This window comes from Microtus oregoni, unplaced genomic scaffold (genome assembly GCF_018167655.1).
Source record: "Microtus oregoni isolate MIOR12 unplaced genomic scaffold, Mior012 000054F_ref0000373, whole genome shotgun sequence".
NCBI classification, from domain to species: Eukaryota; Metazoa; Chordata; class Mammalia; order Rodentia; family Cricetidae; genus Microtus; species Microtus oregoni.
Window position 1 is genome coordinate 4298371 of NW_024543830.1, and position 27717 is coordinate 4326087.

The following is a 27717-nucleotide window of genomic DNA, read 5'->3' on the forward strand; positions in this document are numbered from 1 at the left end:
CGGTTCTAGGATATTGTGATTAGGAATTACTTTCCGGTCGCCCTTGTCACATGCATATCTTTAGCCGGTGGTGTAAAGTTTATCCGTTTTATTTAAATCTGGCCCGTTTCCTGTGACTTGCTGTTCATAGTTCTCCTTTATTAAGAAAGGATTCCCACTTTACCCATCCCCAAAGAAACCAAAGACAGTAGGAGGGAATGTAACGGGTGTAATAACCAGGCTAGCTTAATATGAAACAGCAAATTTTAGTGAAGGGATAGCTTACAACACCAGGGATCCAGTGATGAGCAGGAAATACAAAAAAAAAGAGAGAGCGGTAGGGCTCACGCTCGCCAGATTTATATGTAAACATTAGCCCGAGGGGAACACGCCCTCTAAGGGGCTGGACTATACCTACAAGGGAATTGTACACAGACGTCCCGCTCCTCACTGCACCTCTCCCCATCAAAAAAAAAATATACAAATTGACTTTGTTATTTTCCCTGCCAGACGCCAGGCTATAAATATCGTGTGGCAGGATATTTATTTAAGTACAGGATCTAGGGTTTTTCGTGGGCTTTGTAAATTTCTGAGAAGAATGTTGGAGTGTGTACTTTCCAGTTGGCAAGTCAGGACACAAATGGCTGTAAGTATGGAAAGTTGTTTGTTAAAAGCCTAAAGGCTATCGTCCCTGGGTGGGCTTGAACCACCAACCTTTCGGCTAACAGCCGAACGCGCTAACCGATTGCGCCACAGAGACGGTGCACAGACTTCTGACGGTCTCCTTGATAATCCGGTCGTCACCGCGGGGACCACACCTGGAAAACCCACAGGTCTACGGTCGAGCATTCGGAGAAGGAGGCCTCAAAGCCAACAGGATGGGCGCCCCTAGTGTCCCGTGGACTATTCCCGAGCTCGCGCGAACGTTATGACCCCGGAGACTCCGGGACGCTGGGACCCCGCCGCCACCCAGGGGTCGGGGCCTCCAGGGACTCCACACTGGCAGACTCGCGGTCCGGGCGCCCATCGGGACTCAGCGAAGGAGCCCAAGTGCCCTTTAGGGTCCGGTCCTTTGCAGGCCCCGAGCACGGACGCGCGAGGGGCTGGTCACCCCAGGTGTGTGCTGGAACCTCAGCGGGACACGTGTGGGAAAGGCGGCGAGTGCAGTGCTAGTGCCCAGGGAGTCCGGACTGGATGGAGATGGACGAACTTGACCCAGAGTGGAGAGGGACCCACGGGGGAGAGGGTGGCCTAGGTGTAGGATTGGGGGCTGTGCACCGCGGGGACCAGAAGAAGCGAAGCCCGTTGGAGCCCCAGGGCATATCCCAGAGAAAGGTGCTTTTGAACTGAGCTGATGCCGTTGAAAGCCTATTTACGTTAGGAAGATAATAAAATGACGAGGGGTGTTTTGTTTTGTTTTGAATGAATCAAAACAATGGCTTTCTAGCAGCAGCTCCTGTCTTTCAGCTAGGGGTGTGCTGGTCCCGCGCCAGGGTCTGGTGCATGTTAAGTGCAGGAACGAATTAAGGAAATTCTGGAGTCTCAAACCAAATGTGAGACATAGTTTCCTACAAGTGCTCCTGGACTTTAAGACAAAAACTCCAGACCTGAAGGGATGTTCTCACTAACCAGGCCATAATTTCCTAAAGATGCCAATTCTAAGGCCAATGTCTTTTTTTTTTTTTTTGACAAGGATGGGCAAAAATACAGGCATTAAAAAAAGATAGAAAAAGAAACATATAAGAAAGAAAAAGAACGAAGGGTACAAATATGAGGAAATGGCATAAGCCGAGACCACAAACGCAGTCGCAAATTAATAAAAATTATGCAATCGTGTTTCTCGAATTTGGGGAAATCACAGGGGCCAGCACACACTAGTGCAATTCGGTCACCGTCGCGTGAAAAAAACCAAAGACGCGTTGAGGGTGCTCACTTAGCTGGGTGAGTGTGCTTTACTTTCCCACAGCCATGACTCAGCCCCACCAGCCCTGTGATCTGAATACATGGTCACTTGGCCGCGCCACTTCAGGACGTCCTGGTGCCTGCGCCCCGCTGCCACCCGCGGATCCGCGCTCCCTTCCACGCCACGCCTGCGCGACCTTCATCTACATAGACCGCACCCCCAACCGACACCCAGGGGTGACATCAGACCGATCCCATTCCCCCTTCTGGCTTGGTCAACTTTCTTCCTTGCTGAGAGCTGGATGGAAGTGTTGCAGGACCAGCGACAAATCATCTTGAATTATCTCCAACCCAAAAATAGCCAAGGGCTGCTCACCTCCGTGCACTAACAGCCTTGTTGCTGGTTTGTGTACCCGCAGACCCCCATCTTCTGCCAATAGGAAGTCAGAGAAGCCAGGCAGCAAGAGAGCCAGCCCTACAGCAGAGGTCTCCAGCTTCGCTGGAACCTGCCCACCTCATGTCTCCACCACTGCATTTTACAAGGCTCTTGATGTATGGATTTCTCTGTTCTCTTCTACAGAAACACCATGAAATTGACACTACCTTGGGATATGGTATTCGGGGTGACCCGAGTCTGTGTTCCTGGTCCAGGGGATCCACTCTGCCCTCTCTCGGCCTCCTCAGGCTCCTGCATGTGTGTCGTCCACACACATACAATCAGGCATAAACATACATACATAAAATAAATAAGTACTCTTTTTTGTGTTGTGTATGTGGAGGAGGGGCAGATTGTGTGAGCCATGACTCGCATGTGGAGGCCAGCGGACAGTTTGCAGCAGTCGGATCTCTTTCTGCCATGCTTGCTCCGTGGATCAAGCTCTTGGATGGTCAGGCTGATGGCAAGTGTCCTCGCCCTTGTCTATAAGCCATCTATCTGTCCCTTTAAAACCTCTCCCTCTCTGTCCTTCTCTGCCTCTCTGCATTCCCCCCACCAGACCTCATCCCCGCCCCAGACAGGGTTTGTCTACATAGTGATGGCAAGAAGAGCTTTGTGCCACCGTGCCTGACCCCCTTAAAACCTCTTTAGCCCACGTGCAGACATAATACAGCAATTTAAGGTTTTCAGATGATCGTACCGTTTATCACATCATACATGCAATTTCCCTTCTACAATGTGTTGGGGTTAAGGCCACACCTCAGCCCCTGGCATCCATAGATACAAAAAGAGACCAAGTTCAAATGCAAAAGCAAAGAGTCTTTATTGTGACTTCGAACTTGGGTCCTCTGTCCATCCAGTGCAGAGGTGGAACAGGAGAGACCTCAAGCAGCAGCGGGGCAAGCTATTTATTGTTTTTAGAGCAAGGGGGCTAGGGGTTTTGAAATCTCCGGTTACAGACCTAGGATTGGTGTCTACTTGGGCCAGGGGTGCTTGGCTTGAGCTGATTGGTCAGCTATGGCTTAAAGGAAATTGCCATTCTGTGGTGGTTGTTGCATTCTGTCTTTATCAGCTCCTGGAACAACTTCATCTTAATTCTGATTGGCTTGTTACCAAATGGGAACATTCTGTGTTTCTGCCAGTGACTAGGGTTGAGGTCAGGGGCCTACATCCTGCTGGTCTCTTCTGCAGTCTGTCATGCCCACAGTCATGTTAAAGACTCGGAGTCCTTCACTAATAACTGATCAATTTCATCATTACCTTGTGCTAAAGGTCCTGGTAGACCTGCATGATGTGTTTTATATACATGGGATAATTCCTATTCCTCATTATTTCCCGTAATTGTATGAATAACGAATTCTGAATCATCAGGAGTAAGTTCCATGGTTTCAATTTGTAAAACAAGTCTTTCTGCATACTGAGAGTCAGTAACTATATTAAGAGGTTGTGAAAACTTTAATAATACCACAAGAATGAATATATATGCACACACACACACGAGCATATAATTCTGACTTTTGAATAAACTCATAAGGGCTTTGGTCCACTTTACTTAAATTTCCTGACTTATTTACATTACTGTGGAATGTAGGGCTCCAGATATCAGTGCTCCCCACACAATGTGAGGAAGGACTCAACTGATTCTTTTTATAAATTGAACTGTCTTGCTTTGTGGATATTTGTTGTTAAACTCTTCCATAAAAAATGCAAGCTCTTTGCCAATCAATGTTCTTTTTTTGCCCATAATTTGTCAATCTCATCATTATTAAAAGATACTACTATTTCTGTTGGGTCTATTCCTGTTAATTGACAAAGTCTCAATTTTTCTTTCAGAATCAATTCAGAAACCTTGTCTACATAGGTCTTTCATTTTTTTGTTTCTTTCTGTTTGTGAGGCTAAAATATCTATGCCAGAATGTTTTCTCTCCACAGAAGAATTCCAGTAGGAGAATGGGGAAAAAGTAGAGGAACTAGGATACGATCGAATTCTGGATCCAAACCATCCACATGTGCGTTTTGTAGTTTTTTTCTCTACCAGAGCCAATTCTCTATCAATTTCAGCTGATAATTTTCTTGGACTATTTAAGTCCTTGTCACTTTGTAAGGTTTGAAATAAATTACTTAGTTCTTGAGTTGTCGGTCCAGTTGTGGGCCACAGTCAGTTCATGTCTCCCAATAAATTCCGAAAGTCATTGCTGATTCCTCGGTCTTGTCCCACGCATTCAAAGCTGCTGTGTGGCATAGGGCCAAGGTGCGGTCATCAAATGTAATCTGTCTTTCTAGAGCAGCATAATGGCCTCACCAAGGATATTGTCTTGGGAAATCTTATAATCTCTAACCCTAAACTGATGTTCAGTGGCCCAGGTTTCTTCTGAGGACCAGATTCCAATGCCGCTGTAACTATGTTTTGCCAGCCTTGTGTTATAATTCTGTTTCGAGTGGCCCTGAATTTAACAACTGTTTCACAAAAGGAGAATGCATACCATATAAAACTATTGCTTCCTTAAATCTCTTTAAATCTCACATTTCTATAGGCTCCCAGCTGACTTCTGGATAACCTTGGGTAGCTCCTCTCTGATTCCATACGGTGATGGATAGTTGGTTTTCCTCTGAACTCCTCTGTGTCTGAACGCTTTTAGTATCAGTTTTAATAAAGTTTCTAAGGCTTGTATATTTTGAGTAGTAAGCTGTTCTGAGGTTTGCATATTATCAATCACCCATCTACTCTCTGAATCAGGAACTATTTCTAAAGCTTTCATCTTGTCAGCCAAAATGGTATTGTTCTCCTTAGAAACCATTTGTAAGGCTTGTATATTACCAGTCACCTTCCTGTCCTCTTCACTGCTAAATATTTCTCAACCCTCTATCTTGTCAGTTGAAACTGTAGTATTCTCTAAGAACCATTGAATAACTTGTATAACATCAGTAGTATTTTCTAAAGCCTGTATCTTCTCACTAATCTCTACATTTGGACCCATTTTTAAGGATAAGATATGAATTGCCAGACTGATCACAATTATGACTGAGGTAGTATATATATATATCCCAGCCAGGCTGTTTATCTCCTCAATTCGCTATTCTAGCATCCCGTCCATATTAGCAGTGAGCAGGGCCCTAATTCCCTGCACTGTGAGATTCCCAATCTCTGCCCTGGCAAAGGTTCTAAGATTGTCCTTTTGACTTTTTTCCTTCAATAGTATAGTTTAGTTTACCGTTTAAAGGTTCCCAAGTGACTTACCAGGATTTCCGAGCCTCCTTGCACTGTGTGTGTAGTTGTAGTGATGATATTTGACCAGCGAGTGGAGTTCGGACACCTAGGTTGTGGGAAAGTATTTAGATGTAGTGACAACGTTTGACCAGCAGGTGGAGCAGATGCGGCTGAGGGTCAGTAAACTGGGCTGAGGCTTCAGAGTGGCTGGACCAGCCCAGCCTTCCAAGGAGGAGAGGCTGGGGGGGGGGGGGGGGCTGGGGGCGGGAGTTGGGGCGGCGGGAGGCATGCTGAGCGAGGTTCAAGGACCAGAACTTGTCTCAGCGCTTGAGTGTCCGGAGCAGAACCGCCTCAGGACACCCCGTGGCTGCAAATGCCCAGACGCCGGAGCAGGCCTGCTTAAAGAGCGGCGGAACCGTCGGGTTGGGGGGGGAGGGGAGAGGGAGAAGGGGATGCGAGTGTGCACAGGGCCAATGTATTACTTCATCGTTTATTATCAAGCAAAATCCGTGCATAGTGATCACAAGAAAGAATGGGGAATCCGAAAAGAGTCGCCAGCCACCGCGGCTCTCTTCCTCCTTCCAAAAGGGCCGCCCTAGCCTCCGCTCTGCAAACCTCCTTTCTTTGGACTACGCCGCTCCTTCCCACTGACTAGTGGACCCGGGACAGAATTCGCCGAAAACTGGTCTGCGTGAGCAGACTAGGCTTTTGTTTTCAACCCTCATAGTGCACACAGCCGCTGGAGGAGACACGAGGATGAGGTCTCTCTACCTCCGTATACACACGGAGTCCAAGTGAGGGCCTTTGCGAGCTAAAAGTTCAGGGGATGTAAGCAACACCCCCCGACACACACACCAAAAAAAAAAAAAAAAGGTCTGCTTTTCTAGAATGGAACCCTCATAGGGCTAAAAGCCCACCCTGGCTTTTTTCCTTTTGAAGCCACGTGGTGAGTGGAGCGTGCTTCCGGGAGCGCAGCGTGGGTTTTTCATTGGGTGCTAGGCGTGCTCTGGCAAAGGCGAACAAATCCCAGGACCCGTGGCCGGGACACTCGCACGCCAGCCTGCGGATGCAAAGGCTGTGAGGACAAGAGCTGGGAGGGCAGGGACCAATAGAGGGCAGGCGACTTTGGAGGCTAAAAACCTGGAACCCGGTACTGGGAGGTCTTTGGCTCCGAGCTGACTTAAACCGGATTACTATGCAAACTTGAGAAACTCGCCTCGGTGTAGTGTTTTACTTTAGGAGGAGACCACGAAAACGAGGGTGCAGCCCCAAGCTCAAAAGCACGTTCTAAGATTAGCAAATGAATTTACAATCAGACCTTTACATGTCTCTGTGGCGCAATCGGTTAGCGCGTTCGGCTGTTAACCGAAAGGTTGGTGGTTCGAGCCCACCCAGGGACGGCTGCCTTTTGCCTACTTGGAATCCTCCTTCCAACCATTTATAATCAATTTAGATTTATCAAACACACTCATCTGAGTCCTGAGATATTGTGGCAGAAGTATGAAGCGATGCAAGGACTCAGATCTACTCGCGTCTTGGGGCCGTGGGGCTCCAGTGACATTTGTTTCTCTGCTTTAGAATTCACGCGTGTGTGCTAAGCCTTCAGGTCCTCCATCAAGTCCGCTCTCATTTCCCTCAGGATAGGACTTTGAACAAATTAATCACCTTCCCCAACTGTAGGAAAGGGTTAATAGAAATACTTCCTTTACAGATCCACCCAATATTTGATGAGAAAAGCTTGAAAAACATTTGAGCACATAAATCAGCGTTCATTAAATATTGCCCACAAGAGTTATTTTCAGCGGCAGCATTATTTTCATTATTTACCTCAGTCTTATTCCCTTCTCTCTCTTGCTCGCTCTCTAAAAGGGGTTGTTCGGGGGGGATTAAACTTGTTCACTTATCTTTTTTTATTTTCTTTTTTGAGGTGGGGTTTTCACTTTTTATTTTAAGACAGAGCTTTATTCATTGCTAAGCCTGCCCTTAATGTGTAGACCAGCAAGGCCCTGATTGTGACCCTTCTACTGGCAACCCTCACATATGTTAAAGGCCTTGCTATGTTTCTCCCTAGTCGTTGAAAAAGACAGAAAATGGGGGAAAGGGAACACTTCTGCACTGCCGGTGGGAATGCAAGCTGGTACAACCCCTTTGGATGTCAGTGTGGCGATTTCTCATAAAATTAGGAAACAACCTTCCTCAAGACCCAGTAATTCCACTTTTGGGTACATATCCAAAGGATGCTCAGTCGTGCCAGAAGGACATGTGCTCAGCTATGTTCATAGCAGCTTTGTTTGTCATAGCCAGAACCTGGAAACAATCTAGATTCCCCTCGACCGAAGAATGAATGAGGAAAATGTGGTACATTTACACAGTGGAGTACTACACAGTAGAAAAAAATAATGACATCTTGAGTTTTGCAGGAAAATGGATGGAGCTAGAAAACATCATATTGAGTGAGGTAACCCAGACACAGAAAGACAATTATCACATGTACTCACTTGTAGGTGGTTTTTAAACATAAAGCAAAGCCAGCTTACAAACCACAATCCCAGAGAACTTAGACAACAATACGGACACTAAGAGAGACTTACATATATCTAATCTACATGGGAAGTAGAAAGTAGAAAAAGACAAGATCTCCTGAGTAAATTGGGAGCATGGGGACCTTGGGGGAGGATTGAAGTGGGAGGGGAGAGGCAGGGAGGGGAGCAGAGAAAAATGTAGAGCTCAATAAATATCAATTAAAAATGTATATTAAAAAAAAGAAAAAAATACAGAAAAACACCAGCAAATGCCTTTGGCTGCTGCCAGGTTAGAGGTGGTCTGGCTACAACACCTCAGCCAAGCTGTTCTGTTAAAAATAAAAACTCTGCTGGGCATGAGAACACACACCTAACATAATCCTAGCACTCGGGAGGCAGAGACAGGAAGGTGTCTGTGATTTCGAGGCCAGCCTGGGCTACATCGTCTGTCTCCAAGGGGAAGAAAAGAGAAAAATCAGCAGTTGAGAGGCTGAGGCTAGAGGACCAGGTCCAGACTGGGGCTACATAGCACAACCCCAACTACACACACATCCCCACCCCTTCCGCAGTCACTTCTGAGCCGAAGTAGAGCACTGTCCCAGCCACACGTGTGACAAGTGCCACCCCTTTGTCAACTCCAATAGTGACTCCAGTTCTTGACCAAGTTTCCTTTTTAACCTTGCTCCATCTCGCCGTCTAGATAAAAACTGTGAAGATTTCCAACTGGGGAGGCTGACACAGAGGCACTGTATCTCCAAGGCTAGACAGGTCCAGCCTGGGCAAATCAGTAGCACTTTTGTCCCACCGCTGCCCGGCTTGTCTCAAAAAGTAAAAAGGGTTCATCACTGAAGTCAAGAAAAAAAAAAAAAGTAAAAAGCATTTGGTGGGGTTGAGGACTTAGCTTGGTGGGAGAGCGGTTTACCCAATCAACTTGGAAGCCCTGGCGTCTCCAATGCCCCCCAAAAGGATCGAACAAAGTAAAACAAAACCAAACCTCAAGAGTAGAGTGTTTGCTCAGGAAGAGAAAAAGACAGAAAAGCAACGCTATGGCGCGTTAGATCCGCTCCTACAGTTTCTTCAAGCTGCACGCTCTTTGGTTCTAGTGAACCAAGAAACCAGCACGGTCGAGGGCAGGTTGGTTATTTGTCTCCTCTCATCTCCTTTCGCAGAAGTTCATACAGTGTTCTGTTTGTTCCCACTGTTTGGAAAGGAAATGTCTTCGTTTCACCCACCGTGCAGAGCCCACAGTGAGCCCTTTCATTATAAGAATCTGAATCTCTTGGTTATCATTCCCAACACGCTTGTGTGTGTGTGCCAGTAAAGATGTATAATTTCGTGAAAACACCATCGATCTTTTGATACAAATCATTGCCTTTTTCGATACACACCACTTAAGCGGTCCTCATCTTGGAACTTTCACTTATTTTTATGTATGAATGAATAATTTAATATCCCGAGGATCAGGGGACAATGTGTCCAGCTAAGGGTCTTCTTAGGGTCTCTAAGAGGCCTGGATGAGATGAGGGGATGGAGGGAAGCCGTGGGGCTCTGTGAGCTGCTCAGAGCTGCACAGTTGCTCCAGGAAGACTCGGTCGGACTCCAGTTCTCCCGCGACTACAAAACCACTGGCTCGATTCTTCTTTAACGAGTTAGGCGTAAATGAGGCGAAGTTTTGGAGACATTTGCGGGTTAATTTTATCATCGTCATCATCATTACTACTAATGGTTACTTTGTTATTTTATTGCTGTTGTTCTGCTACTTTTTTCGGACAAGACTTCACGTAGTTCATGCTGGTTTTAGAACACCTTCTACCTTCACCTCCTAAGACCAGTTTACTGAAGTTTTGAACAACAGTGGCTTCAATGAAAGTTTAGACGCTCATGATTCTGTTGCCAGATAAGAGAATAAAACCCACAAGTGGTAGAGATTTTTAGAATTTATAGAAAAAAAATAAAGGGAAAAGATCAACCGCCCAACGTGGGGCTCGAACCCACGACCCTGAGATTAAGAGTCTCATGCTCTACCGACTGAGCTAGCCGGGCGTTAGGACTTTGTTCGACCTTGGGGCTATATAATTGGTTTACACAATGTCGCAATCTGTTTTTATTTAGTGTTAACAAACTTCTAGACTCTATGACTTGGTGTCTATATTAATAGCTTTTGTCTGAAACTCTACTTCTGAGGAACCTGAAGTTCAGAGAGTGGACTACATGGAGCCAGGCGGGCCTGTCTCCTCCGATTCCTTCTGAATGGAGTCACCTGGGAGCTGGGTGTCTCGGGCGCGTGGGGCTGAGGACCAGCCGACCGAGCGCGGGGACGTGGAGAGCATTGGTGCGGGGACCGGGTAGTGGGCAGCGGGCGCGCGGAGACTCGTATTCGGGGAGCCTGAGCTTCCGCTCTGGTGTCTCATTCCGGCTTACTGCGAAAATAGGTCCTAGTCACTCTTCTTCCGTGGAAGTTTCTTTTTAAACACCAAGATCGTGCTGCCCGAGAAACAAGGTCCAGGCCATCTGGTGTAAAATTCACCGAGATACACTCGTATAGCATTCCGGTGCAGTATTTGCTGCAAAAGCAGGCACGCGGCTCCCCGCGTTTGGTTTTCCGTCCGGTAGAAGAGGCGCCAACATTCGGGGTCTCGGGAAAACTTGGACCGTCTGCTGGGGAAGGCGGAGAGAGCCTCCTCTTTAGCTCTGGGTCTTCCCAGGAGTTTAGGTTGCTCTTGTTGGATAAGCCGTGTGGATTTATTTTAGTGACTCAGCGTTTCAGCAAAGGCAAAATAAGAATTTGAATCGTCAACAAAAGAGCTGCCAAGGGACGGTACTACTATATGCCGTGACTCGGATTCGAACCGAGGTTGCTGCGGCCACAACGCAGAGTACTAACCACTATACGATCACGGCGCGCCACCGGACGAGCAGCGGGTTGCGGCGTCGATATAATGCCCTTTGAACAAGAGTAGCTGCCAGTGAGGTCCTATTTACTGTGGTCTACGTGGCTGCGGGGTCAAACGTCTGACTTTGCAACCTTGACGTTTACCAGTTGTTGGCGCGGGCGTCAATTCCTCAACTCCCAGCCCCCCTCCCCGCTCCGAGATAAGAAACTGGCAACTGCAGCACCGACCCACTTCTGTGAATCCTCTCCAAAGAAGCAAGCCATCTTGCAGGCAGCCCCCAAACGATATTCCTATTCATACTTCAGCCTGTGCTTTGGAATCGAGTGTTTTGTTACCAGAATGGTGCAACAGGAAAAGGAGCAGAGCTGGCGAGCTGAAGAAAGAGTGAAGGGGCCCTAATCCGGGGAGGTGTTTTTTGACTCCAATCACCAAGGCGCCACGCGTTCCCTCCCGAACAGGAGGCATAGCCGCCTCTGAAGTCTCAAAAGAGCAGCCTCCATTTCAGACACTTCCCTAAAGAGGATAATAGTATATTAAAAATAGTAAAAAGGATAATAGTTTATGTCTGCGACGACAGACTGCTGCACCAAGCAGACCTAGAAGGATTGTAGGGAAGGCCACTTTGTCTCCAAACGGACTTAGTGAACAAGCTCCGAGGATTTGGAACCCAAGGATCAACACAAAAATGAAGGATGCGTTGTCTACAAAATAGACTTGGTGAACAAGCTCCGGAGGTTGGAAAAACAAGAATTAACACAAAAACAACGGTTGCGTTGGCCGGGAATCGAACCCGGGTCAACTGCTTGGAAGGCAGCTATGCTCACCACTATACCACCAACGCCCGCTGAGAGTGGCCCTAGAATAGTTTTCATATGAAGAATACAATAAATTCTTTTCCAGTACATTTCTTGACACTGAAGAGAATTAAGACAAAAGAAAAAAAGAGAGAAAGAAACTGAAACTCTAGGATTCGTCCTGTTAAACTTACTGTGGTGGTCCTTGATCTCCAGGTTTAAAGAAAATCAGTTCCTTTTACCGTTTGAAGGGAGCCTCTGGAATCGAATGATCCAGGAAAGGCTCTACTGTGGGTTGTTTGTGGGAGACTTTAGACCAATGCAGAAACGGTTGCGCTGAGACCTGTGCTTAGCTCTTTAGAAACGTGTTGCCGATCTGCTCACTATTTAGCGAGTCAAACAGTCACAATACACCGTCTTCTTCTCTTTACAAAAGTACAGAATGTCATTGTGGCCTTGGGAGGCAGATATGCAAATTGGAGGCCAACCTGGTCTACATAGAGGCCCAAGTCAGCCAGGATGGAAAAAGAATTGTCACGCGGAAGAGACAAGGCACAGAGGGGATTGCCTCTATTCGTGCATAGCACAAATAAAGCGTCTCTGTTGTTGAGAACAGCACTGATCACCTCAGTAGACACGGAGGGCATGTAACACGGAAGTCCGGTTGTTGTCAGTTGTGTGTTTTCGCAAATTTGAATCCTAAATTATGTAAAATATTATTTTGAAAAATTAAGTAGACGAATTTACCAAAGAATACTTTTGTCTACTGGAAAATGTTAGACATTTTTTTAGACCATCCGATATGACTTCTCTTTCCATTTTCATGTTTCAAGAGATTTTGTACTTTTTTAGTTGTATGAGTAGAAAAAAACATTTTCCCTGACCGGGAATCGAACCCGGGCCGCGGCGGTGAGAGCGCCGAATCCTAACCACTAGACCACCAGGGAAGCTGGCTATGATTTTCCGTTAAAGTCATATGACTCAGGCCGATTTCTGTGAGTTCTAGGCCAGCTTAGTCTACAAGAGCTAGTTCCAGGACAGGCTCCAAAGCTATAGAGAAACCCTGTCTCGAAAAACTAAAAAAAAAAAAAATTGTATGATTCCAAGTAACTGTGAGCTTCTACGTTTCCATTGTTCAGCTGAAGTTTTGAGATTCTGTATATGACCCTGTCCTTACCGAAACAATTTTCCCACACGTTTCTTCAAAATAGAAAACAGCGAAAGCGTTCTCCAGCCTGGCTCTTGAACCCTGGAGAGGATTACGAACATAGGATCGCAGTCCCACTAACAAAAAGAAGACAAACTTCTGCAGACTGACAGCTCCTCCTTAGACAGTCAAATCGCCTGGACTAGCCTGGACTTTGCCAAAAGAACCTAGAGGATATAAAGAGCATCGAGGGAAAAACGCTAAAACTTTTGATCCCCAAGATAGCAGCCCTAGCTGCAGCTCCTATCACAGGTGCTACCGAGGCTGGGGAAATCCACCTGCTTGTTGATAAACAGAAGCGCCTCAGTTTAACTCGCTGCAGCGTCTCCCAGTTAAAAAAACAAACAAACACAACAACAACAAAAATAAAGAGCTTAATCTGAAAGAGTCGAGAGGAAAAAAACTGGCGAGCATTCCCAAGTGAACCTTTTAAAGTTCCCTATCCATCCATTCATCCATCCATCAAAGTTCCCTATCCATCCATTCATCCATCCATCAAAGTTCCCTATCCATCCATCCATCCATCCATCCATCCCCCCCCCCCCCCCCCCCCCCCCCGCCCCAAGGTATTGCACTGAAGCTGGAGAAAGAGAGACAGAGAGAAAGCAAACAGGGCAAAATGTCGGCAACAAATAAAACGGTATAACCATTTTTCTGTAGGTCTGAAATAGTTTAAAACAGTTGAGAAAAAAATCCAAAAAGTAAGCAATCAAAAGCCGCTCCTCCTGCCTTGTCTTCTGTTTGTCTGGTTTTGGGGTGTGCGTGTGTGTGTGTGTGTGTGTGTGTGTGTGTACTAACCGTGAGGTGATTAACTGTACACATCTGTTCAACTACAACAGTTTAAAAGCACCTCCCTACACTTGGATGACTTTGGTTGTTTTGCTCTGTTTTTAATAAGTATGCTAAGATGTTAAGTATTACTCTTCCTTCATCCACTCTCTGCCTCCCTGTACTTCGAGACTCAGCTCAAGCACAGTTTCTGCAGCAGCCTTCACTCCTGCTTTGACAGGCACCCTATGACAGGCGACACTGTGAGTCCCTGTCTAGTAGGCTCTGCAGTGAGGCCCAAGAAATCCATGTTCCCTGCCTCCTGCCTGGGATCCCCAGTCGCCCATTCTTGCAGTACGACGTCCCCTAGCCTCAGAGAGCTATTAGACAGAGACCACTGGGCTGAGTCCCTTCAGAGACCCTGCCATGATGTCTGTCTGGTGCTGAGGCCTGAACTCAACTCGGAAGCTAGGACATGCTGCTGCATCTCTATTGGTTCGTGGCATTAAAAACCTCTTTTCATAAACTCCTTTGTCCCTCAGAAATCTGTCTATTGAACTCCTCCCATCCCAGACTTAGTAGGTATCCAAATGTTGGACATTTATTGTCACAAAAACTCAGGATCCTGTCCTGTCATGGGTGAGTCTAACAGGTCTCTCGCTCTTGACTTCGGTAGTTTTCATTGGATATCGGTGACTGAGTATCAGACAAAACTCCCAGGGAACTGGCAAAAGGAAACAAATATATTTCTCCGCACCTGCAGCTGTTTCCTCTGGATTGCAACATTTCCTGCTGCAGAGAAGGCCCAAGGAACTCACAAGCCCCCCCCCACCCCACCCCCCCCCACACACACGGAGGTTCTAGACTTAGTAAATACTCACTAGCGAGAAGACCCTTAGTGGAACTGCCTGCAGACTGCACAGCGACTCCAGCGATCGTCACTCCGGCAGGGCTCTTCAATGAGGCCCAAGAAGCCCGCGTTCCGATAAGTAACTCAAACTCTCAGCAAAATCGACTTGGGTGGAATTGTTTCTTTGGTTTATCCCCAGACCCTTACCTGGAGTGAACGAACACGTTCAGTGTCCTCAAGAAGCCAGACAACACTTACAAGAAATCAGAAAGTCGAAAGAAATAAGCCCTCAGAGGGTAAAGATTATAAAAATATATTATATGAAAAAAATTAAATATAAACACAACAAACAAAAAAGAGCGCATGCTGTTTTTCCAAAATGATCAGCCTGCCTTGTTCGATCAACAGAGCCTTTTCATCGACTATCCTGCCACCTGCTGGTGATTTCTGGCAACACAGGAGCCCCTAGGAAAGGGTTTGCCACCTGTTAGAAAATGAGTCTGGGGTCTCAAGGAAACGATCGCACAATCCAAAGTATTTCGGCAAGACAAATAGCTTTCCTTCCGTGGAATGTGCCAAGAGAGAGGCAGCCTCGAAAGACATAAAACTTTCAAATGATAATGGCTCTGCTCCAGCCAACACCACAGAAATAAGCTGTGCTTCCTGAGACTGAAATGGGTGCCCACAGTTCTGCCCTCAACAGGTCTCCTGTTGAGATGATAACAGAGAAAACTTAAAGCATCGGAGTTTGAATTTCATCAAAATTCAGTGATAACAAAACCATTTCAGTGGGCGGGTGGTGTCGCACGCTTTTAGTCCCGGCACTCGGGAGGCAGAGGCAGGTGAGTTTGAGGCCAGCCTGGACAGGGTCACACAGAAAAACCCTGTCTCAAAAAAAAAAAAAAAAAAAAGGAAGGAAGAAAAGAAAGAAAGAAAGACAAGATAAAACCAAGGCGAGGAGAGAGAAAAGAGTAAGCTGAGAAAAAGCACACAGAGAAAAGACCCTATGTGAAGCAGAGAGGATCCTTGGAAAGCCGAAAAATCCAGTTTCTTGAGTCAGTTTCTTCTCGAGGCCTGAAAGAAGTCTTCCTCCCCTACTTTAGGGCCGGTCACTTTGAAGACAGAGAGGATGGTTGGGTGGCCCAGAACTGTTGTGTGATTGACTTGTTTGAATCCAACCTCCAACTTGTTGAGCCCATCCATCAGCAGGGGACCACATGGTGGGTGACAAAATTGTCTCAGTCAGTTTTTGCCTCAAGTCAGGAGGTTGAGGAAGAAAATTCATCATCTTTATTACTTATTACTTGCTAATTTGCCATCTTTATTACATACTCCTTATATTTATATACATATAATTATAAATAAACCACATTTAGGACAGCATTTACACCTGGCTTAGTTGGCATTCTGTTGCTGTGAAGAGACATCATGACCACAGAAACTCTTACAAAGAAAAACATTGACCTGGGGATGTCTTACAAGCTCAGAGGTTTAGTTCATTATTGTCATGGTGAGAAGCATGGTGGCGTGCAGACAGATATGGTGCTGGAGAAGGAGCTAAGAGTTCTTCATCTGGATTGGCAGGCAGCAGGAAGGGAGAGTGAGCCACTGGGCCTGGCTTGAGCTTCTGAAACTTCAAAGCCCACTCCCAGTGACACAATTTCTCCAACAAGGCCATACCTACTCTAACGTCACATGTCGTAATCCTTTCAAACAATGCCACTCCCTATGAACACAGGAGGGTCATTTTCATTCAGTTCACTGCAACACCAACCAGGTGTAGATGGCTATAAATTATTAATAACTATTAACATTAACAATTATTAATATTAATAATTTATAAATTATTTAAAAATGGGAAAGAGTAAGTGTTAATGAGGGGAAGCAATTGGCCCCTTGGGGCTACTGATAAAAGTATTAAATGCTGCAGCCGCTGTGGGAGAGTTTGGCAGCTCCTCCATGGGGCAAATAAAGAACATGACTCAGTAATTCCACTCCTAGGAATAAATCCCAACGAAATAAAAGCAAGTAAATAAATATTTGTATGTGGTGCTCCCTGGAGCACTGTTAGATACAGATACCTCTAGGTCTCTGGAAATGTAGACACAATCCAAATGGCCTTCAGCAAATGAAGACATCAAATGGCACCCAGGGGATCTGCTGATGGGATTCCGGTGGTCGAGTGCTTGCTCAGCAGACGGAAGTCATGAATTTGAAAAGAATTTGAAAAGAAAACTCTCTCCAAGGGAAAGAGTATTATTCTAGACTTCAGGAAGCAATCCCTCAGCCTCTAGCAATAAACGAACACATTACTCACCCATAAAATGGTTGTGCTGCGGCCAGTGCAGCCTGGATAGCCAAGACTGGCAGGGGGGAGGGCGCCGGGATTGAGACATGGAGGTTTCTTTTCAGGTGGAAGAACAGCAACCTTTATTTTTCCCAGCAACCTTTTATACCTCTGCTCCTTCTGTGGAGACCCACCGGCCAGAAAGAACACAAATATCCTTGTGAATTACAGACCACAAAGAAGTTCCCCTGTGGGTCAGTGGGAATGAGGGCAGCTGGATCACAACAGGTTGGAGCTCAAAAGCTTCATCCTAGAGCTGGACTTGGTGACTCCTGCCTGAAATCCCAGCACTTGGGAGGTGGAGGCAGGAGTATCAGGAGCTCAAGGGCAGCCCAAGCTATGCGACATTCTGTTTCAAAACCCCTCAAGACAGCCACCTTTAATCATAACACTGGGGGAGGGATGGCAGATCTTGGAGAGCCAAGGCCAGCCTGGTCTACATCATCAGTCCTTGGCCAGCCTGGGCTATATAGCGAGGCCCTATCTACACAAACAAAACAAAACAATTTCCCCCCAAAAAAGCCACCAAGAAGTTAGACAGGAGGGTCACAGATCAGATAACTTCATGTATTTGGCAAGTCAAGATCTTGTGTTTGAGGAGAGCCTGGACTACACAGAGAGAACTGGGATCAAAAAGTTTTTTTTAAAAAAGTTTTAAAATATGTTGAAGAAACAGCTCAGCGGCTAACACCCGAGTGGTTCTTTGAGAGAACCTGAGTCCAGCCTGCAGCACTCACCACCGGCCCTCACAGCCACTTTTAATGCCCATCCCTGGAGGATCTGCTATCATTTTCTGGCTTCTACTCTTCTGCACATGCATACACATAAAATTAAAAACTTTTTTCTTTCTGATGGATTCTCACTGTGTAGCCCTGACTGACTTGGAACTCACTAATTCACAGAAATCTACCTGCCTTTGCCTTCCTCGTCTTGGAGGCAAAGGCACCACCATGCCCCACTAAGATAGATATTTAAAGAATAACAATAAATAGAAGCATCCAACATCTGCTTGCCATCCCCGTTTGCACTATCCTATAGTCCTGCACAGGGACGTTAATCTTGCCTTTTCCTAATCACCCATAGTACTTCCTGCCTACCTAGTCCCGTGTGCACAATCCTCTTGGGTCAGCGGTCCAACCACAGAGATGATGTTTAGTCTTTGAATTTGAGTCTCCTCTCCGGAGACTCTGGTGTAGCTGGGTATGGGGTGTGTCTACAAAGCTTCCTGGCTTCCTGCTGTGCAGTCCCCGCTATTTCAGGCCCAGCAGGGCATGTATCCCAGGGACACTGGATTACTTTTCTCTTACGTTCAGCTGTTACTCTTAATTTGAGCAGATTTTTGTCTCCATGGAAACATTGCACTAGCCTTAACGGTTACATATTTCTCGCTACTTTTATGTGCTTAGCCAATATTTGACAACTTCATCTAGGCCGATTAGCTGAGAAACTTCCTGTGTTGTGTCAAGATTCGAGTTTCATTTAGGATAATTAATGCAAGCCAGATCTAAGGTGGACCGGGGAAGGAAATAAAATCTAACATTTAATGAGAAGAGAAGACACTAAATAACAGTAGTGGCTAAAACCCAGGCCTAGTGGCATTGTTACCTGATAGCAGTAAGTGCTTGGGGATGGGAAACAGCAAAAGCCCAAGACTTTAGTTATCAACCCTGGGGCCAGTCTGACTTGGTTATTTTACCTACAACATTATAGAAATATATGTCAAGGGCCAGCGGGATGACTCAGTTGGGTGACGATACTTTCAAGTCAGGCCAAGCCTTACAGCCTGTGTTTGTTCCTCTGGATCCACGTAGTGCAAGAGAGAACCAACTTCTAACATTTGTTCTCTCTCTCTCTCTCACACACACACACACACAATAAATAAATAGTCAATTAATTAAAACTATTTAAGTTGGGTGTGACACACCTTTAATCCCAGCACTCAGAAGGCAGAGGCGGTGGATCTCTGAGTTCAAGGACTGTCAGAAAAATTGAAAGGAGAGAGATTCAGGCCAATCAAGGCTACATAGTGAGACCTTGTTTTTAATAGAAAATACTTTAAAAATATATATCAAGAGCCCTTCAGCATAATCTGGGGATATAGTTCAGTGGTGGAGTGCTTGCCTAGCGTGTGTGAGGTCTTATTTGATCCCTAATAAAAGTCCTTGTGCCCACAGAGAAGCAGTGAAGAAGCCAGGAGTGTCAGACTTGAAGGAACCCTTCAGAGGAAGGGGAGGTTCAACCTGTCCTCCTCCTGGGATGCTGGGAAGGGATGTAGTTTTCGAACCTGGTGATCCTTGGAAGTCTTATAAGCCAGGCTCCTCCCGTATCTCCCAAAAGTTATGTTTTATTTATCTCGTACCCTTTCTCAGGCTCCCAGAGGTGCCAGGGCCCTTGCGAAGGCCTCTGGCAATGGAAAGACAGATGGACTGGTGGGACCCCTCCCCATCACGCACGTTATTTGTAGATGACTAGCATCTGCGCTGTTTTATAAATAAACTCGAGGCAAGTCTGTTTGATTGTTGTTTTTTTTTAACCTATAGAAGACATCAAGTAATAACAAAATTCAAAAATAAATCTAAGCTAATAAAAATAGCTTAAGGCTGGGTGTGTGGGCCAAAGGTGATCCTTGCCTTGTCAGGAAATTTGAGGTCAACCTGAACCGCAGGAGATTGCTTTAGAAAAAAAAAGTATAACTGAGTATCTAAATAGTTACAACAGAAGGGGGAAGAAGGGAAGTTCTATGTTTCTTTTCTTGTTTGTTTTGAGACAAGATCTTAGTGCCTAGACCAGACAGGCAGGGAACTCACAGTATGGGTTAAAGATGTATGCCACCACACTTGGGAGTTCTCATTTCTAAAAACTAGATGTATTTATTTTATGTATGTAAATGCTTTCTATGCACGCATGCCTGAGACCTGTGGAGGTCAGAAGAGACTGGCAGATCTCCTGAAACAGGAGTTTGGAATTGTGCTGAGTCACCATGTGGGTACTAGGAATTGAATCGTGGGTTCTCTCCAAATATATAAATGTATATTTGCTTTTTTATATATAAGTATCAAGCTATCAAAAAGCTATTATATAGGGAATTTGTCAAGTAGGTCCTTATAACAAAGAGGCCCCTGCTAGGTTCATCCAAAATGAGCTTTAAAAAGTTTATTTTTCCCATGTCACCCCCCTTTCTTTAAAATTTTACTAAATTTTAAATGTGTTATATTTAATATTTTTTTAAATTTTTTACTTATTTTGAGACAGGGTGTCACTTATAGCCCAGACTGGTTCCCAATCCATAGTGATCCCCCCACCCCAGCCTCCTGAACGCTCGGATTTGTTTCTATCATTTGACACAAAGTAAATGAAGCATCAGGTGGACTTTCCTGTTTACGCAAGAAGTGAGAGACTCCGGAAAATAAACCATGGGTGGCCTCAAGACTCTGTTTAGCTCTCTGACTGCGCATGTGCTGAAGGTTGTTGTGCCGGAGTCCTGGATCCCCAAGAAGGGGATCCCCGTGGAGCCACACTTCCACTTCCGAGTGCAAAAACAAGGTTTCGTTTACATACCAGCTAGCACGGGTCTGGTCTGACAGGGCAGATGGAGGGAGAAGGACCCCCTCTGCTATTGTAAGTGGTTTATAAAGACAAAAACCACAAAACAGCCACAAGGTTACAGTCTCAAAATACAAAATTACTTATCCTATATCACAATTGGCTAAAGATTAGGTAAAGCTCAGCTGTTAGTTCCTGATAGGCTGTTAGTATCTAGAGGGATAGAAACAGCGCCCTGGTTACGCCTTCCAGACGTCTGCAGGGGCTGTTTGAAATATTCCCCAGCTGATAGGGGAAGTTGGGTGGTCAACATTTTCTGTATGACTATGGGTGGGGGAATGGGGTGTAGTCAGCGACTTTGTGTAACTTACGTTTCTCCATTAGCTAATAGGGATCCTGAGGCCTTCAGCTTATCCTGGGGCTGGGGGGAGGGGGGGGGCTTCAGCTCTTTAGCTTCTCCTGGGGTCTGGGGTGTAGTTCAAGGGCCCTGCACAGAAATGTAATCTTTTCTGGCCTTTCAAAGTTAGCTACCCAGTCTCTCTTTCTGCTGCTTAATGATTGGTTTTCTCTTAACCAGAGGTTCTAATCCAGCCCCCTAGAGCAGTGGTTCTCAACCTGGGGGTTGTAACAGAGGTTGCTTAAAACAATCTGAAAATACGGATATTTACAATTTGTAACAGTAGCAAAATTACAGTTATGAAAAGCAACAAAATGATCCACGGTTGGGGTCACCACAGCGTGAGGAGCTGTATTAAAGGGTCACAGCATTAGGGCAGGGAAGTACTGCTGTCCTAGAGAGTGCCTTCTCTGTCCTCTCCAACTCAAGGTCTGAGTCTGCCCCTTTCCTGTGTCACCTAAGCACAGCCCCTAGTGAACCTACCAGCCACAGTGATACAAAGTACTGACTTCTAGGCCGACTAAACCTGGTTTGAACAGGGTGTTCCACTTCTCACATGTATAACAAAGTTACAAAGCCTTGGGTATCTGAGCAAAGACAAAGCTCTGCCTTACAGGTGTAAGGTTTGAAGACATTCTGATCACTGGGCATGGCGCTGACACCAAGCAGTGTGGCAAATACTTCTGTTGTCTGGTTACTCCTGTGGTGGGTCACCTTTAAGATGTCTCATGACTACTGTCCCTAGGCCCTCAGGACTTCTCTTGTACTAACCAAATATCCCCAGAACATCTTCTTGCCAAGTTTCTCAAATGTCCGGTGAACCTTGTACTGAGACATTCTATTCCGTGCCTTCAAAGGTGGCTCCACCCTAAACACCCAAGCAGTATTTTAGCCCACTTAAAAATCGTGGTCAGAGCCGGGTGGTGGTGGTGCACACCTTTAATCCCAGCACTTGGGAGGCAGAGGCAGGCAGATCTCTGGGAGTTCGAGGCCAGCCTGGTCTACAAGAGCTAGTTCCAGGACAGGCTGTTACACAGAGAAACCCTGTCTCAAAAAAAACAAAAACAAACAGAAAGACCTGTGGTCAGGTTTGTCTCCGGCACTCAATTTATTTCACAATCTTTCCTCGCTGAAGCGCTTTACTTATTAAAAAACAGACATTAGCCAGTGTTAAAAGTGGTAAAAAAAAAAAAAAAACTATTCTTACAATGTCTACACATAGTAAGTTCTGTGGCATTTTCCTGTAAACTGTATCTCATGACAACTCCACCATTTCCAGGACACAGTCAGTGGACTCCACTTCCTTCCCCCCTCCAAAGCCTTGTTTTTAGACCATGATAATATTTTGAATTTTAGTTTTCACTTTTCTATCTTGTTCTTCTTTCTGATATTTTAATTTTTTAATTTAATTCTTTGTGAAGTTAATACATCGCATTTCGATCATTTTCACTACCTCCCCAATTTTGTATTAATTTAAAACTTTTTGTTTTGTTTTATTTTATTTCCTCTTTTAATCAAAAAAACTACATTTTCCTATTAATTATTTTGATAATCATTAAGGCATAAAAATAAGCTAGACATGGTGGCGCGTACCTTTAATTCCAGCAAGTTTGAAGTTTGCCAGGGCAACACAGAGACCTTGTCTCAAAATCAAACAAAAAACAAAACATAAAATTAAGTAATTTGGACTACTTCTTTGGTTTTCAAGATAAGGTTTCTCTGTAGTCCCAGCTGATCCTGGAACTAAGTTTGTAGACCAGGCTGGCCTTGAACTCAGAGAGCCATCTGCCTCTGCCTTCTGAGTGCTGGGGTTAAAATCATGAACTACCAACTACTGGCCTTTTTTTTTTTCAAGACAGGGTTTTCATGTGTAGCCTTATCGTCTGTCCTGGAACTCATTCTGTAGAGCAGGCTGGCCTCAACCTCAGAGATCAGCCTGCTTCTGCTGCCCAAGTGCTGGGATTGAAGGCCCGCGCCACTTCTGCCGTGATGAACTTACTCTTCTTAAGCAATGACTTACTCACTATCCTATCACTGTGAAGAGATTCCGTGAATGAGGCAACTCATCAAAGAAAGCGTTTAACTGAGGGCTTGCTTACCATCTCAGAGTCCTCTGTCATCTTCAGGGTGGGGAGCGAGGCGGCAGGCAGACGTGCGCACAAGAAGATGCTGCGAGTACTGCATCCTGACCCATAGGCAGGAGACAGACTCTCGGGGCCTGGCTTGGGTTTTCCCAGAGACACACTTCCTCCAACGAAGTCACAACTGTGCCACACCTCCTATCCCTTCCCAAACAGTATACCAGTTGATGATTAAGCATTCAAATAGATGAGCCTATGGGGGTTATTATTCCACCACAAGCAATTGGAGAATCTCAGAGAGTTCTAATGACAATTCTTACTATGTCCTCTGTTGTTCTTCATTTTATTTCCATAACTAGGATTGGTTTGGGGAGAGGAAGGTTAAGACAGGGTCTATGTAACCCAGGCTAGCCTCAAACACTCACTATTCCCTCCTCAGCCTCTAGAATATTTCTATGGAATTTCCAGGAGTGGAAACTTCAGCATGAAACACCATGCCTGAACCAAGTAAGTTTTTTTTTTCTTTTCATGTGTATGAGTGTTCTGCCTGCATGTATATCTATGTACCATCAACATGCAGTGGCTTCAGATCAGAGAAGGGTGTGGGGTCTCCTAGGACCGGGGTTACAGACAGTTGTGAATTACCACGTAAGTTCTGAAAATCAGATCTTGGACCTCTGGAAGAGCAACCAACACTCTTGACCACTGAGCCATCTCTCCAGCCCCAAAGTAGCTATTTTTAACAATATAGTAAAGATGTGGGCTTGCCAGAAATCTCTTTGTGTGTTTACTGCTCCTTCTTTCTTCTGAATCCATCTTTCTGTGCTCCAAACATTCTTTTTCAGCATTTCCTTTGACTGTTGTTTTCACAGAGATTTGTTGAGGTCAAATTTAAGTTTTAGTTTTTTTGAACACCTTCACCTGTTCAATTGCTGTGTGTGTGTGTGTGTGTGTGTGTGTGTGTGTGTTTTGTTTTTGTTTTTGGTTGTTTGTTTGTTTTTTCCAGTGGCTCAAACATCAGGCCCCAGGCATGCTAGGCCAGTGCCATCCCCAGTCCTTTGATGTCCCCTCCAGTCTAATGCTTCCTTCTCCAATTTTGTTTCAATCTACTGTTGAACCAGGTCGTTTGTCCCGTAGGATACCTTTGCAATCTCAGAGGTCCATATGATGTTTCCCAAGATTCCTGTAAATTAGTAAATGATTCTAGACCATGGATTGATCAAAATCAGATTGAAATGTTTTTGTTTGCTTGTTGGGAACTGTGGGACTTAGCTTTAGACCAGGATACGTGATCGTCCAACGGGTCTCCAGATGAGGCAAAGCCCACAGGGACAGTCTGGCTCAACAAGGACCAGCGGACGTGGGGACAGTGCAGAAGACTGCTGGGACTGTTTGACCTGCACGCTCTCTTCTCCATCATGATTCTCTTGGCAGTTTTTAGTGTCAATTTGTCAGTCACACACGGGACAAATGTGATCTTTTTTTTAAAGATTTATTTTTTTTATTTATTATGTATACAGTGTTCTGCCTGCATGAATGCCTGCAGGCCAGAAGAGGGCACCAGAACTCCTTACAGATGGTTATGAGCCACCATGTATGGGGCTGTTGGGAACTGAACTCAGGGCAAGCAACCAGTCCTCTTAACTGCTGAGCCATCTCTCCAGCCCCCTCAAAATCCCATTTTTTTCTTGACTATTTTCCCCTAAAATTCCTTGGGAGCTGATGCTTCCCAGGTTTCTTGTCTGGAGATGTCAGGTGTCACTCCAGACCTCAGGAGCTGGTCTAATTCAGGGCTGACAGGAGGGGAGGCAGAGCACCCCTATTTCTGTAAATGTGTTTTGATCGCAGTTGTTGGTCTTGAAAATGTGTGCCTATGTTTACCACCTTTTAATTTTGTGAAGACAAAATGTATCTGGCTCGATATTTGGCCAAGCTAGCAAAATGATAAAGTGTTTTTGGTTTAAAGATGTTTTGATGTAAAAGTTGGGAGAAAACATATTTGACCTATTTGCCTTGGCCAAAGGTTAATGTTGGAGGATGGGAAAAACTTGTTTGTTAATATGGAAAAACATGTTTGCTTTGATGTATAAGTAAATATGGCTGGAGCTATTCAGGAGGTGGGCACTTGCCTGAAACTCATCTTGGGGTTGAACAATTCATTTCTTTATATAAATGTCCTTTCCCTGTCTCAGGACTTGAACCCAGGCTGCATTGGGACCACAGCATTTGCTGTTTGTTTCTAACAGGCTCTCCTGTAGCCCAGGCTGGCCTTGAACTTCTGATCCTCTTGCCTCCTGCTGATCATCACACCATTGTAGGCAGAGACTGCTCATTCATTTCCCACCACCCAGACCTGGGATAATCACACAAAACTATATTAATTATAACACTGCTTGGCCAATAGCTTAGGTGTACTCCTGGCTAACTTTTGTATTTTAAATTAACCCATTTCTATTATTTTGTATTTTAACACAAGGCTCGTGGTTTACCGTTAAGGTTCTGGGGTCTGTCTCCTTCGGCAGCTACATGGCATCTCCCTGATTCTGCCTTCTTTTCTCCTCTATATCTTCTTGGAATTCCTGCCTTGCTCTCTTCTGCCCTGCCATAGGCCCAAGCAGCTTCTTTATTCATCAACCAATAAAAGCAACACAGATAGAAGAACAGCAGACCATCACACACAGCTTTTGCTTTTTTTTTTTTTTTTTGAAAATCAAAGTGGAGTTGTATACCTCACTACAATCAGAAGGACATATTTTTCTCTCTTTAGTGATGAGTTTTGGTTGCTTGTTGCCTAGATACATTAACTTACTAGAGGTCATAAAATGCAGGAATTACAATTGTGTTATAGTATCTTTTTTATTTACTTAATTTTGAGATAGGATCTCAAAAATAGTTATTTTTAACATATAGTAAATACTTAAATTTGCCAGAAGTTTATTTCTGTCTTTAGTAGTCTAGGCCTGCCTGGGATGCTTCAGCTTCCATGTATTGGGATTAAAGGTGAATGCCTCCAGGCTGTGTATCACCTTTATTTATTTATTGAATATGTGTAGAAATCTCCCATTATTTTAAGATAAGGTTTCCATAAGAAAAACAAGATAAAAGTAGGAATGGTGGCCCACACTGGCACGGAAGCACATGGCAGGCAGATCATCCTAGGTTGAGTTGAAAGCTAACTTTTGAAACTTTGTCTTTAAAAATACAAAAAACAAAAACAAAAGGAACAGGGCTGGTGTTCCAGTAGTACCCTGGACCCACAAAGTGGACAGAGAGCCAGGCCCTGCAGTCGCCCTGAAACTTCCACTCCTGTGCTGAGGCACACACAACTATGCCCGTTTACCCACAAGTATATAAATATAAATAAATGTAACAAAAATTTTTCAACAAGCGGTGGCACACGCCTTTAATCCCAGCACTCGGGAGGCAGAGGAAGGCGGATCTCTGTGAGGCCAGCCTGGTCTACAAGAGCTAGTTCCAGGACAGACTCCAAAACCACAGAGAAACCGTATCTCGAAACCACCCCCCCAAAAAAATTAAAACAAAAACAGTGTAACTATTTGATGCTTTCCTTTCACCAACAGTTTTCAAAATGGAGTGATACAACAGCTTTCTCCGATAATGGCCAACCAGTTTTCACTTTTAAGTATAATTGTGAATTTAGGTTTAAAATATTTTGTGTGTTTCAATTCAATACATACTGTAATAGACTTGCTTTTGGGCCACCAACTAGCTCCCAAAACATGACATGGAAACTTATTATTAATTATGCATTCTCAGCCTTATTTTTTTTATTATTTTTGTTTGTTTGTTGTTTCAAAACAGGGTTTCTCTGTATAACAGCCCTGGCTGTCCTGGAATTCGTTCTGTAGACCAGATTGGTCTCGAACTTGCAGAGATATGACTGCCTCTGCCTCCTGAGTGCTGGGATTAAAGATGAGCACCATCATTGCCTGGCAAATTATCAGCCTTATGCTAGTCCCACTAGTTCTTCTAACTTCAATTAACCTGTTTCTCTTCATCTACATTTTGCCTTGGGGCTTTTTACCTTTCTTTCATGCTGTATGTCCTTCTCTGTTCTGACTGGCTTGCAAATGCCTGTCCCGGCCCTCCTTCTTTCTTCCTTATTCTCTTTTCTCTTCTTCTCTCAATCCTAAATTCCTCCTCCTACTTACTCTTTCTGCTCACCAACCCCGCCTATCCCTCTCCTTCCTAGTTATTGGCTGTTCAGTTTTTATTAGATCAATCAGGTGCCTTAGGCAAGCAAGGTAAAACAGCAACATATTTTTGCATAAGTATACAAATACAACATAAACAAATGCAACATACCTTTACATAGTTAAAGTAATATTCCACAACATTCAGTATCCATTCTGATAATTAATTTGTTCCATCTTTTGTAAATGGCAACAACCATATTCTAGCTTCCTTCTATTCCATTTGATACATTCTTTGTTTGCTTGATTGGTCTGAAACAGGATATCATTATGCAGCCTTAGCTAGCCTGGAACTCCTTATGTAGACCAAGAGGTCTATATAAACCCATAGACATCCATTTCCTTCTACTTCCTGAGTGCTGGGAATAAAAACCTGTGCTGCCATGCCCACGTTGATATGGTATTTTAAAGTTTTACTACCTATCTTGGATAACTCCTGGCCCAAAATAGGAATAAGCTATTTCTACAAGGAATCCTGGTTGGTTTGTTTCTTTCTTCCTTCCTTTTTTTTTTTTCAGGGGGAGGATGTTTTGAGATAGGGCTTCTTTGTGTATCCTTGGCTACCCTAGAATTGG

At 44.8% G+C, this 27717-nt stretch overlaps 6 non-coding genes across 6 annotated transcripts; 1 reads left to right on the forward strand and 5 right to left on the reverse strand.

The window, feature by feature from the left end:
- Window positions 1-665: 665 nt before the first annotated feature.
- Trnan-guu lies at window positions 666-739 on the reverse strand. The gene has a single exon. It is a non-coding gene; the product is annotated as a tRNA-Asn (tRNA).
- A 6112-nt stretch (window positions 740-6851) lies between these two features.
- On the forward strand, window positions 6852-6925 carry Trnan-guu. The gene has a single exon. It is a non-coding gene; the product is annotated as a tRNA-Asn (tRNA).
- A 3092-nt stretch (window positions 6926-10017) lies between these two features.
- On the reverse strand, window positions 10018-10090 carry Trnak-cuu. The gene has a single exon. It is a non-coding gene; the product is annotated as a tRNA-Lys (tRNA).
- A 786-nt stretch (window positions 10091-10876) lies between these two features.
- On the reverse strand, window positions 10877-10948 carry Trnah-gug. Its single transcript has one exon. It is a non-coding gene; the product is annotated as a tRNA-His (tRNA).
- Window positions 10949-11710: 762 nt separating this feature from the next.
- Trnag-ucc lies at window positions 11711-11782 on the reverse strand. Its single transcript has one exon. It is a non-coding gene; the product is annotated as a tRNA-Gly (tRNA).
- Window positions 11783-12610: 828 nt separating this feature from the next.
- On the reverse strand, window positions 12611-12682 carry Trnae-cuc. The gene has a single exon. It is a non-coding gene; the product is annotated as a tRNA-Glu (tRNA).
- Window positions 12683-27717: the final 15035 nt, after the last annotated feature.